This window comes from Galeopterus variegatus, unplaced genomic scaffold (genome assembly GCF_000696425.1).
Source record: "Galeopterus variegatus unplaced genomic scaffold, G_variegatus-3.0.2 Scaffold4333, whole genome shotgun sequence".
Taxonomy (NCBI): domain Eukaryota; kingdom Metazoa; phylum Chordata; class Mammalia; order Dermoptera; family Cynocephalidae; genus Galeopterus; species Galeopterus variegatus.
The window spans coordinates 46,409-56,461 of NW_007730444.1; the positions used below are offsets into that span (position 1 = coordinate 46,409).

The 10,053-nt window shown below is 43.6% G+C and overlaps 2 pseudogenes; both read right to left on the reverse strand.

The window, feature by feature from the left end:
• The window catches only part of LOC103602877, a 2,190-nt pseudogene extending 1,932 nt beyond the window's left edge, over positions 1–258 (reverse strand).
• A 2,720-nt stretch (positions 259–2,978) lies between these two features.
• Positions 2,979–5,699, reverse strand: LOC103602879 (annotated as a pseudogene).
• Between the last annotated feature and the right edge of the window lie 4,354 nt (positions 5,700–10,053).

The following is a 10,053-nucleotide window of genomic DNA, read 5'->3' on the forward strand; positions in this document are numbered from 1 at the left end:
GCGCGGGGTGCAGCCGCAACACGGAGGCCTGCGATCCTGTTGCCGGTCCCGGTCCGGTACGGGCGCGACACTGAGGGTTGCGATCCGTTGCCGGACACGAAAAAAGACAAAAAAAAAAAAAAAAAAGACCTCAATAAGAAGAAAAACAGGCAAAATATGAAGAGACATTTCACTGAAGCAGAAACAAATAGGCAAATAAAAAGATTTTCGACATCACCATCCATTAGGAGTCAACCTCACGTCTTCTGCTTTCTCCATTTTAACCCATCTTCCTGTCCAAAAAGTTAATGTCAACAATGAGGTTTCATACCAAGATGGGAAAATCACAGGTGCTTCAACAGTTTTCAACCTTCAAATATATCATGTTATATTTTTCTTTTCCAGCTAAAAAAAATTGGGGGTTGGGGGGAAACTGATAGAATTGTTCTAAAATAAGACTGTGGGATGATGTCACAACTCTGTAAATGTACTAAAAATCATTGAATTGTATACTAAATATGAAAATATTTCATGTTTTGTAAATTATATCTTAGTAAGCTTGCTTATTTTTAAAATTCCAATGTCACCCCAACACTCACTACAACTCTATTTCAATTCGTATAAGGCACACAATTCCAAATGTTCCAGATTCAGTTTTACATATATGTCTTTCATTGAGTCTATTTCAATAATTATGATGTTAATATAATTAATGCAACTAGAATTAATACTTTCTGTTGATAACATTCCATATAATAAAATAAACACGTAAACTGTAATCAATAATAATTTAGTCTCTAAAATGTTTATCACTCTCATGTTTCAAGTTCTATACCTTAGCTCTCCACAATATTGTGCAATTCATTTGGTGGTTAGTAACATTTTCCTCTTCTTCCTGGCTTAAGGAAAATCTGTCTTGCTCTCTGTCACACAGTGAATTATTCTTGGGTCAATAAATCTAACTTCCTCTTGGATAATTTTTCCTGTAAGATTATGCAGTAATCATGTATCTAAAGTTCATTTAGGTATTAATTCATATGTGATATTGGCTTAGGAAATAAAAGTATAGACATAATAGAAGCTTACTATGGTCACAATGACATAAGAAATAAAATCATTGAAAAATAACAAAATAAGTGCAGATGTTGAGTAGTTGAAGAACAGAAATAACTAACCTTGTTAGTCAGCACCACGGTTAAGACTTGTCTTTGCGGCTAACAACATGAATTCAGTCCTCAATCAGCCACTGACTGGGATATGATTGGGTTGATCTTTTTACCTGTTTTTGTCCCGTTTACTCATCTGTGAAATGAGAATATCATCAATACTTATTTCAAAGAGCTGAGGTCTCAACTCAGCTCCTTATGGGTTGTCATACATGAAGCCTTACTAACTGATTCTTATTCTAAGTGTGAGTGGCATAAAGGAAAATACAAAGCAAACATAAAAATCACTTATTAAAGAAAAATATTCTTATTATGTATTTCTGGATGGGAACAAATCAAGAGGAGAATTTTGGGAGCCACTTTCTCTGGTAAAAGTAGCACAAACACCATGTTTCTCTGCAAGATCCTCTGGCTCTGAATAGGAATACCAGCCAGTGGGAAGTGGTAGAATGGCCTCCTTTAGGTATTGGGCACTGGAGATTATTTCCTTGCCTCAAAATGTAGTTGGAATCTTGGAGACTTTCTCTCTCACCTATCATGTTTTCCTTTTCTTCACCACATGCTGGTTTACCTCCACACAGTTGATTTTCAGGCACCTAATATTGGCCAACTCTCAAGTTAAGAGACTTAAGTTCACCCTCTTGTATCATCTCAGTTTTTGTTTCTTTAAAGTCTTTTAAAAAACACTCATTTTTCATAATGATGGAGCCCCTAATTTGTATCTGCCGTTGACTTCTATGCACTTTCATGTCACAAAATTTTATGTCCAATTCCTTCATTTATATACCTCTTCTATTTGTCACTGGAAAATATATACATTACATATGTTATCTGGATTGTAATGTATGGAAGAAAAAAAGCAAGAAAATTCATATACAAAAACAAAAAAAAATTTTCTTGTACTGTTGAAAAAGAGCCATTTAATATATTGGTTAGTACCATAGCCTGAAATTGACATTCTTATAGCCTTTGGGAAAATGCTCTTGTAGTAAAATTGTTTAATCATATTTATCCCATAATAAATATTTCCACACATTAATTTTCACTGAACTACCATAAAACTATGTTACGCAATTTATCTAAACAATATTTTATATTTATCTAAGCAGTATTTCAAATATTTCAACACTTCAATGATCATATTGTGAAATAAGACCTATGTGGGCAGCAGGAAAAAGAATGTGGTAAGTGACGAGCATGAAGAAAATTACAATCTTTCCCATCCAAGAAATCAGGAGTAGCAAGAGTAAAACATACATGATTGTATTAAAGAATTTGACTCTTTTTCGATGTTTGACTACTGACACCCTTTAGCCTCACTGCTCCCTCTTACTGTGCCCATCTGCACCAGCTGATAAAACCCGAGTGGTCCTTTCTTTGGCATTCCCTGACACAATACTTCCACCCATTGCAGGTATGAAACAAAGAATACAAAGAGGATCATAAAAAATATGGAACTGATGATTAAATAAATAAAAACCAAGTTTATTTATAATGCTTGGAAAGTTACAAGATAAAGTTTAGCAGTGACTGAAACAAATGATGATAGACTTCAAAACAGAGGCATCATTCCAGTGCGACACGTTCCCCACGTAGAACAGAGGAACAAATACAGGATCTTTCTGTCTTACAGTTCTGCTGAGTAACAGTCTCAGAAGAGCCAACATACTCCCCTGTCACACACATCAATAAAGTGTGGAAAAATCAGAACTGAAGAATAGCTGATATACCTTGTGAAATAAGAAGAAATACATCTACTGGTCTCTTCCCTAGTTCCTGACACAGAGCTCCTAATCCTTTGGAATTTCCTAGGTGATAGGAGCCCAATTTCTTCTAATGAGGCAACTTGGTGGTCTCCTGGATGGGGGCTGGTCGCCAGAGAGGCCAACGCATGATTAGAAGCGTGAAACTTTCAGCCTTATCTCCCCCATCCTCTAGGAATGGGAGAAGACGAGAGATTGAGTTAATCATCAAGGAAGCCTACATACAAATCCCTGAGTTCAGAGAGCTTCCAAATGCTGAATACACAGAGGTGCCCAGGGGGTGGTGCGCCCAGAGATGTCATGGAGGCTCTGCGCCCCTACCACGTACCTTGCCCTGTGCACCTCCTAATCCAGTGCGCCGGTGGTTCATCTGTATCCTTTGAGATATCCTTTGTAATAAACAGGTAAATATAAGTGTTTCCCTGTGTTCTGTGAGCCAGCCTAGCAAATTAATTGAATCTGAAAAAGGGATCATGTGAACCCCAATTTATACACAGTCGGTCAGAAAGAAAGGCAACGATCGACTATTTGCAATTAGCATCTGTGGGCTGGCCGGTTAGCTCAGTTGGCTAGAGCTCAGCCTTGTAACACCAAGGTCACAGGTTCAGATCCCCATGCCGGCCAGCCACCCAAAAAAAAAAAAAGCAAATGAAGCAATTAGCATCTGAGTGGGAGGGGGGCAGTCTTGAAGACTCAACCCTTATTCTGTGGGATTTGACTCTAACTTCAGGCAAACAGTGCCAGACCTGAATTGACTTACAGGACATCCAGTTGGTGTCCACCTGAGATTGGTTGTTGGTGGAAATGAAACCCCACACGTTTTGGTGACCACAGTGAAGCATATTGTGTTGAGTGGCATGTGAGTAGTAAAATCACTCTGGATTTTTCCTATCCCAAACACAGTGAACAGGCAGAGAGGACTTGAGACAGTTCCATGCAGTTTCTGGGGCCTTAGATGCAAAGGAAGAGAAGTTCTACTTTCAAGGACAAGAAATGGGGTGGAACCTGAATAGGTCAAGGTGTCAGATCTATAGAAGCCTTAACTCTGATCTATACGAACAGAGAACTGAGCATCAGAAAGAATCAAGTACAGAAGGAGAGATACATGAGGAAAGAGACACCTTAGAAATGGCCCAACCTGTGCCGCTCAATGTCAAAGGACCAAAGGCTTCACAGAAGCCCGATGACAAAGTGTTGTCCCTCATGATAAAGACATTGCCTTTGTTTCTGTTTGAGCTGCAGCACTGCTGAAGCGTTAGGGAATAAACTACTACACCTCTGAGGAACACAGTGATAAGTAGGGCAAAGAAATATTTCCTTTGAGAGCTCACGAGATGCAAACTTTTGTTTTCCCACAGATCTCTTTCTCACTTGCAAAGAGCTTCCCAAACACTGTTTACTGGTGGGGCTTCCTCTTTGCCCATCTGAACTCTTACCTATGTTCACACCCTTGATCCATTCCTGTCCATTTGGGTTTCTTGCTATTTTCACTGGGCTCTTGCCAGAGGCCAGGGCTCTTTCCCTTGCTCCAAAGTAGAGATAACACTCATCTCAGGAAGATAGATTCCTGCTTATAATAAGATAAGAACATGATGTGCTGTGTCTTTTCCAGAAGACCAGCCCTCTGCTGCCTTGAGGAGAAAGGACATTACAGATGGATCTAGAAAAAGATTTCACAAACTGATCCACTAACTGCCTTCTTCTGAACACTGTAATATGCAGACATCTAGTTCTCTTCCAGGAAGTACTGAATCAAAAGCACAGAAGTAGAAACAAAGAAACTGGATACTTTAAAACTCTGCTGTAAGATTTAATGCATATGTAAGCTCTGGAACCTCCCAATGATGTACCACGAAGGGGGCAAAACATCTGAAGAAAGGGGATGGTTAAAGTCCAGATGCTGCATTCTGAAGTTTTTCATTTCTGAGTCAACAGAGCTTCGATCTCAGTCAGGCAGTGCAGGGGCTCCCAACAGGCACAGAGGGGAAAATGCAAAGACACACAGGGGGAGATCCCAACTTTTATTTTTTATTTTTTTTTCCTTTTTGTCTTTTTTACTGACTGGTAACGGGATCGCAACCCTCGGTGTCGCGTCCGTACCGGGGACTGGCAACGGAATCGCAACCCTCGGTGTTGTGCCCGCACCGCACTCAGCCAGTGAGCGGGAACCGGTCTCCACATGGGATCCGAACCCTCGGTGGGAGCGCCGCCGCGCTCCCAAGCGGCACACTCTCTGGTGCGCCACCGGGCCGGCCCCAAGAGATCCCAACTTTTAGAAGGAAGTTATCCTCACCCAAGGAGACCAGGTTCCTGTAGTTCTCTAACATCACATCCCTGTACAAAGCCCTCTGAGCAGGGTCCAGGCATTTCTACTTTTCCTGAGGGAATTCTATGGCCACGTCCCTGAATATAAAAGGACTCTGAAATAAAAAACACATTTTACCAGAGATTATCAGGAGAGTTCTTTTATCTTCACACAAAATGAGGAGGAGAAAGGTAAACATACTGATTCGATTGACATAAGCATTCTGACAGATCCATGTGATGTATTTTCGAGCAAGTTGTCTCCCTCCCTAAATCTGTTTTATTATACTTTATCCATAAGAGTTCCTGATATCCTCCAAATAAGTGTGGATTTCTCATTTTTTTGGACACGACGTGAAATAAACAAAAAGTCAGCACAGGGTTATCTCTATAGAAGTGTAAGATATTAGTTTCGACACATCACGTGATATTCAATATCTAAAAGAGCTAGAGCATGAGTGATATCTTCAGGGGTGACAAAGTCCATAGTGGCTTTAAAAAAAGAAAAGGCAGAATCTAAAAACTGTGGATGATGAAAGCCATAGCAATGACTAAAGCTTTTGAACACTTTTCATGTGTTAGGCATTATTCTAAATGCTTTATTCATAGTAACTTACATAACATAATAGCCCATGACAGAAAGATCTGTTCCCATTTTACGAAAAGACAACTGTCACAGGCACTCAAGAACTCGCCACAGGTCAAATAGCCCAGCACACCTGCCACCTTCTGGCTCTACTCTCCCCTTGGGGCCATGTCCCCAGTATGAAGACACTGGGACAGGAAGAAGCAGAAACAAATGATGGGGGGTGGGGCGGGATTGTTAATGGTGGATGAAGGGTCACAAACCTCCACTGAGAAGGTGATATCAGAACAAAGATCTAAAGAAGGAACCGTGTTTACCCCCTGCAGCTGAGGTCTCAGAGAGTTCTAGACAGAAAAACTTCCCAAGCGAACACCCTGAGGCAGGAGTAACCTTTGCCCCAGTGAAAGGACAGAGGACTGTCTGGCTGGAGCAGAGTGAGTGAAAAGGACACAAAGAGGAGAAGAGTTCAGAGAGGTACTGGGGAAAGTAGATCACATAGGGCCGAGGTCTTCAAACATTTTGAGGTATGGGACCTCAAAAAGATATTAAAAATAAGGTAACAGCTTCTATATTTTAAATATATGTGGAGATGTGCAGCTCAGCCCCAGAAAATAGAGGGTCACCCTTCCCTGGGAAGTGGAGGACCGCAGGGGAAAGCGTTTGAGGGAACTCAGAAAGTCATTTTTGGACATAGGAAGGTGGAGATGCCTGTCAGGTGTCCAGTAGAGAAATGAGGACACAACTGGACACAGGATTCTAGAGTTCAGGGGAGAGGTCTCCAGGGGAAATAGAAACATGTAGGTGGTGTTTAAAAGCCATGAGATAAAATGACAAGGAAAGGCAGTGGATATGGACAGAAATGGGAAGGACAAAGCTGTGGGACACTCCTACATATTGAGAACACAGAGTTCAGGAGGCACCAGAAGAGGAAACAAGTAAGATCAAAGTGGCCACAAGAAAATTAAATCAGACACAATTTGAAAGTGAGATGTCCTAAAAGACAAGAAAAAAAATGTTTCAAACTAGTGTGAGAGATTAACTGTGCAATTTGCTGCTGTCAAGAAAAGAAAAGTGATAACAGTAATTAAAATGTTGGATTTAGAAATGAAAATGTCACTGTGGTCTGAAAAAGAAAGTCTTAGTGTAATGCCGGATGTGAAAGCTTGATTGGATGGCCTCAAGTGAGAACTGGAGGTAAGAACTGAAGACAAAGTATAAACAAGTTTTTAGTGTACTGTGCTGTTAAATGGAACAAGGAAGGGGTACTTACTACTGAAAAACATGTAGCTCATGGAGAATTTTTCTGTTTTGAAGATGGAAGAGTGGAAGCAAAATAAAGGGTTGTGTGTGTGCGTGCGTGCACATGTGTGTTAGTGGGTGATACCACCATCTGGGTATGCTGACCAAAATAATTTCCTTGGAGTATAAATTGATGAGGCAGGGGAGGAAGGACACCATACCAACCTGGGTGGCAAATGGAGCATAATTGCAGGGTCAGCAATAGCCAGAGAGAGGGACAGACCATTCCTAGTCAATACTAGGCTTTGAGAACACAGGCTTTGAGAAAGGTGGGTGGGCTGGTTGGAGAAGATCTTCCTTTGCTTTCAGGGGCTCAATAGAAAAAGAACAAAGGTCTTTGAGAGAAAGATTAAAGAAGACTAGGTGGACTCCTGAGGGGCTCTAGAGAAAAGGTGTGGAATAGAAAAGTAGCAGAATGCAGGAGGAGCTGGGCTAGAAGTTGAAGTGAGACCAGTCAATTTGGGTGTATGTTTCCTCCAGCTGTCATCAGCCACATGGGGACAGAAACAGAGTAGGCAGAGTTGGATGAGGTAATGATGACAGGAAGAAGCAAGGAAATAGGGGACCAAGAGGGAAGGATTACATGAGTCCTTTGTGTTGGGGCATTTGACTTGCATGACTGTTGGTAACTGGAAGGGTTATTTGCTCCCTCCTTTAAAAATAACCTAAAGTAGACCGTATATGCTGATGGTTTAACGTTTTAATCACCGATACAGACAAAAAAATGCCTGACATATACTATAAGCTCTATATGTACTGAATGACTGAGAATAACACAGAGTAATACTAGTACGCTCTCTGGCATGGCCTTCACTTTGGGGATCTGATGTGTACAAGGGTCTTGCTTGCCCCTGAAATGGTCTCCATCGGGAGTGAGAGAAACCTGATCAGGAGAACCTGAGGTGCAGAGCCAAGGGTCCTTCACCCAGGCCAGTCTACTTGAACAACTAGTGAAAGCACAAGTGTAAGTTCAACCTAAATCATAGCTGACCTACAGGGTAGTTGCCTGAGGCTGAGTGACCCATTTTGCCAATACAAGACCTGAAACGTGGCCAGAAGAGAAGATGCGTCCCGGCTGCTTGGATCCCTCAATGGAGAAAAGTTCCTGGGGTCTAAGATTTCTCACTTTGCAATGACACCGGCTGAAATATTCATTCACAGCCCCAAATTCTTGGGACTTGGTTGGGTCTCGGGATGGTGCACACTGGTTGCAGGAAGCGAGTGTCTGAATAGAACACTAGATAGGAAGGTAGAAGACTTGAGGGAGGGGATAAAACAGGGCCACAAACAGACATACCACTCCTCTTCCTCAAGTCACCCATCTGAAGAAGCACCAACCCTGCCATTCTAGAGAAGACAATGGGGAAACGGAGAAGCATATACACAGTGTGTGTATGTGATGGGTGGAAAGACAGAGTCCTTTCTCTAAATGTGACCCCATTAGCTCACCCCCATTCCACTTTACCCACTACCGAGCACAGAGTCACCCAGTGAGGATGCACAGAGCTTTTCCTTTCTCCAGTTCCTGAGTCTCCCTGCCATTACTAGGGCTGTGATCCCCCTAATAGTGTTCCCCATCCCCTCCTCTAACTCCCTTCCCAGGACACAGTGGTCGCTCCTCATTGGAGAAATATCTATGTTCTGCATTTAGTTTAAAGACTCTTGCCCCTCCACTCCCCAGCGTGTTGTGAGCGTGTGTGCACACGCTCTGCCACTCACTCTGTCCCTGCCACGGCCCCTTGTCCACTGTCTGGCACGTCCAGATCCCAAAGCTTCCTCCCTGCCGTGACTCTCTCTCTGTTCCTCTTGTCACCAGCTGCCCTCTCTTGTCCCAGCACCATGTCACTCTGTAGGCCATGGCTCCAAATCATTCATCCTCCCCTCCCACTGTCTGCCTGAAGGGTCTTCCCCTGTGCAGCCCCCTGCCTATTTTGCTGTCCTTCAACACTCGGAGGTCCCGCTTTGTCTAAATTTCTCTGGTTGCTTTTCTTTCCCTGCTTTCTCGGCTTCTTTTTCATTCTTACTGTCTCTTTGCAGATCCCTCACCCCTCCCCCACTTCGCCATCTGTTTATGGGCCTCCCACATTCTTCTAGTCTCTTCCTCAGTTTTTCTATTTCCTCTCAGTCGCTCTGTCTCTACTCCTGATCCCCTTTTGCCCAATATTCACAGGGAGAAGTTGGAATAAGACGCCCGCCTCACGAAAAAGCACTTTTCCAGTGGGATGGAATTTGGGACGAAATTACAGTGGTGTATTAAAACAGGCCCTGGTCCCCTCCCCCAGAAAGAGATCAGGGGAAGCGGTGACTGGGAAGGGGAGGTCTGGGGAGCAGAAGCGCCCGGCCCAAGGAAGACAAAGGTGAGGATGAATTAGGAGAAGAGGGGGCTCTGCAGAATCCCAGGACTGGGGAGTGGACGCGGCCTCTCCTGACGGGGGCTGTCGGCGCGGCCCTGCAGGGGTCGAGAAGGGCGTGAATCCACCTCCCGGGTAAGGACGTTAGATGGCGCGGGTCCGGCGGAGAGGTCAGTACAGAGGTTTAGGGGGGAAAAGATAAAAGAAAAAGTCGTCTACATAAAGACCGGGGGCAGGACCAGCGTCAGGCAGATTATAACACAAAGGGAAGCGACTCCGGACTCTCAGGGCGTCTGAACTTCCTGGGGGTGGAAACGGCGGTACGGGAATTTTCAGGTCTGTAGGGACCCCTAGATCCCGGGTATGGAATCGCTGAGGGACAGCGAAGCGGACTTAATCTAGACAGAGGAAAACTCACGCCACGCGGCTGCAACTCCACTCCGTGCGATCCGCTTCCGGGTCTGCACCACACCGGGAGCGCGGGAAGGAGGGCGGGGCCGGGNGAGTATTTTTTTATATACCTGTTGTCCATTTGTATGTCTTCTATTGAAAAATGTCTATTCAGGGGCCGCGCTTCCCTCCGCCTCGCTGCCCCGAGTCTTCTC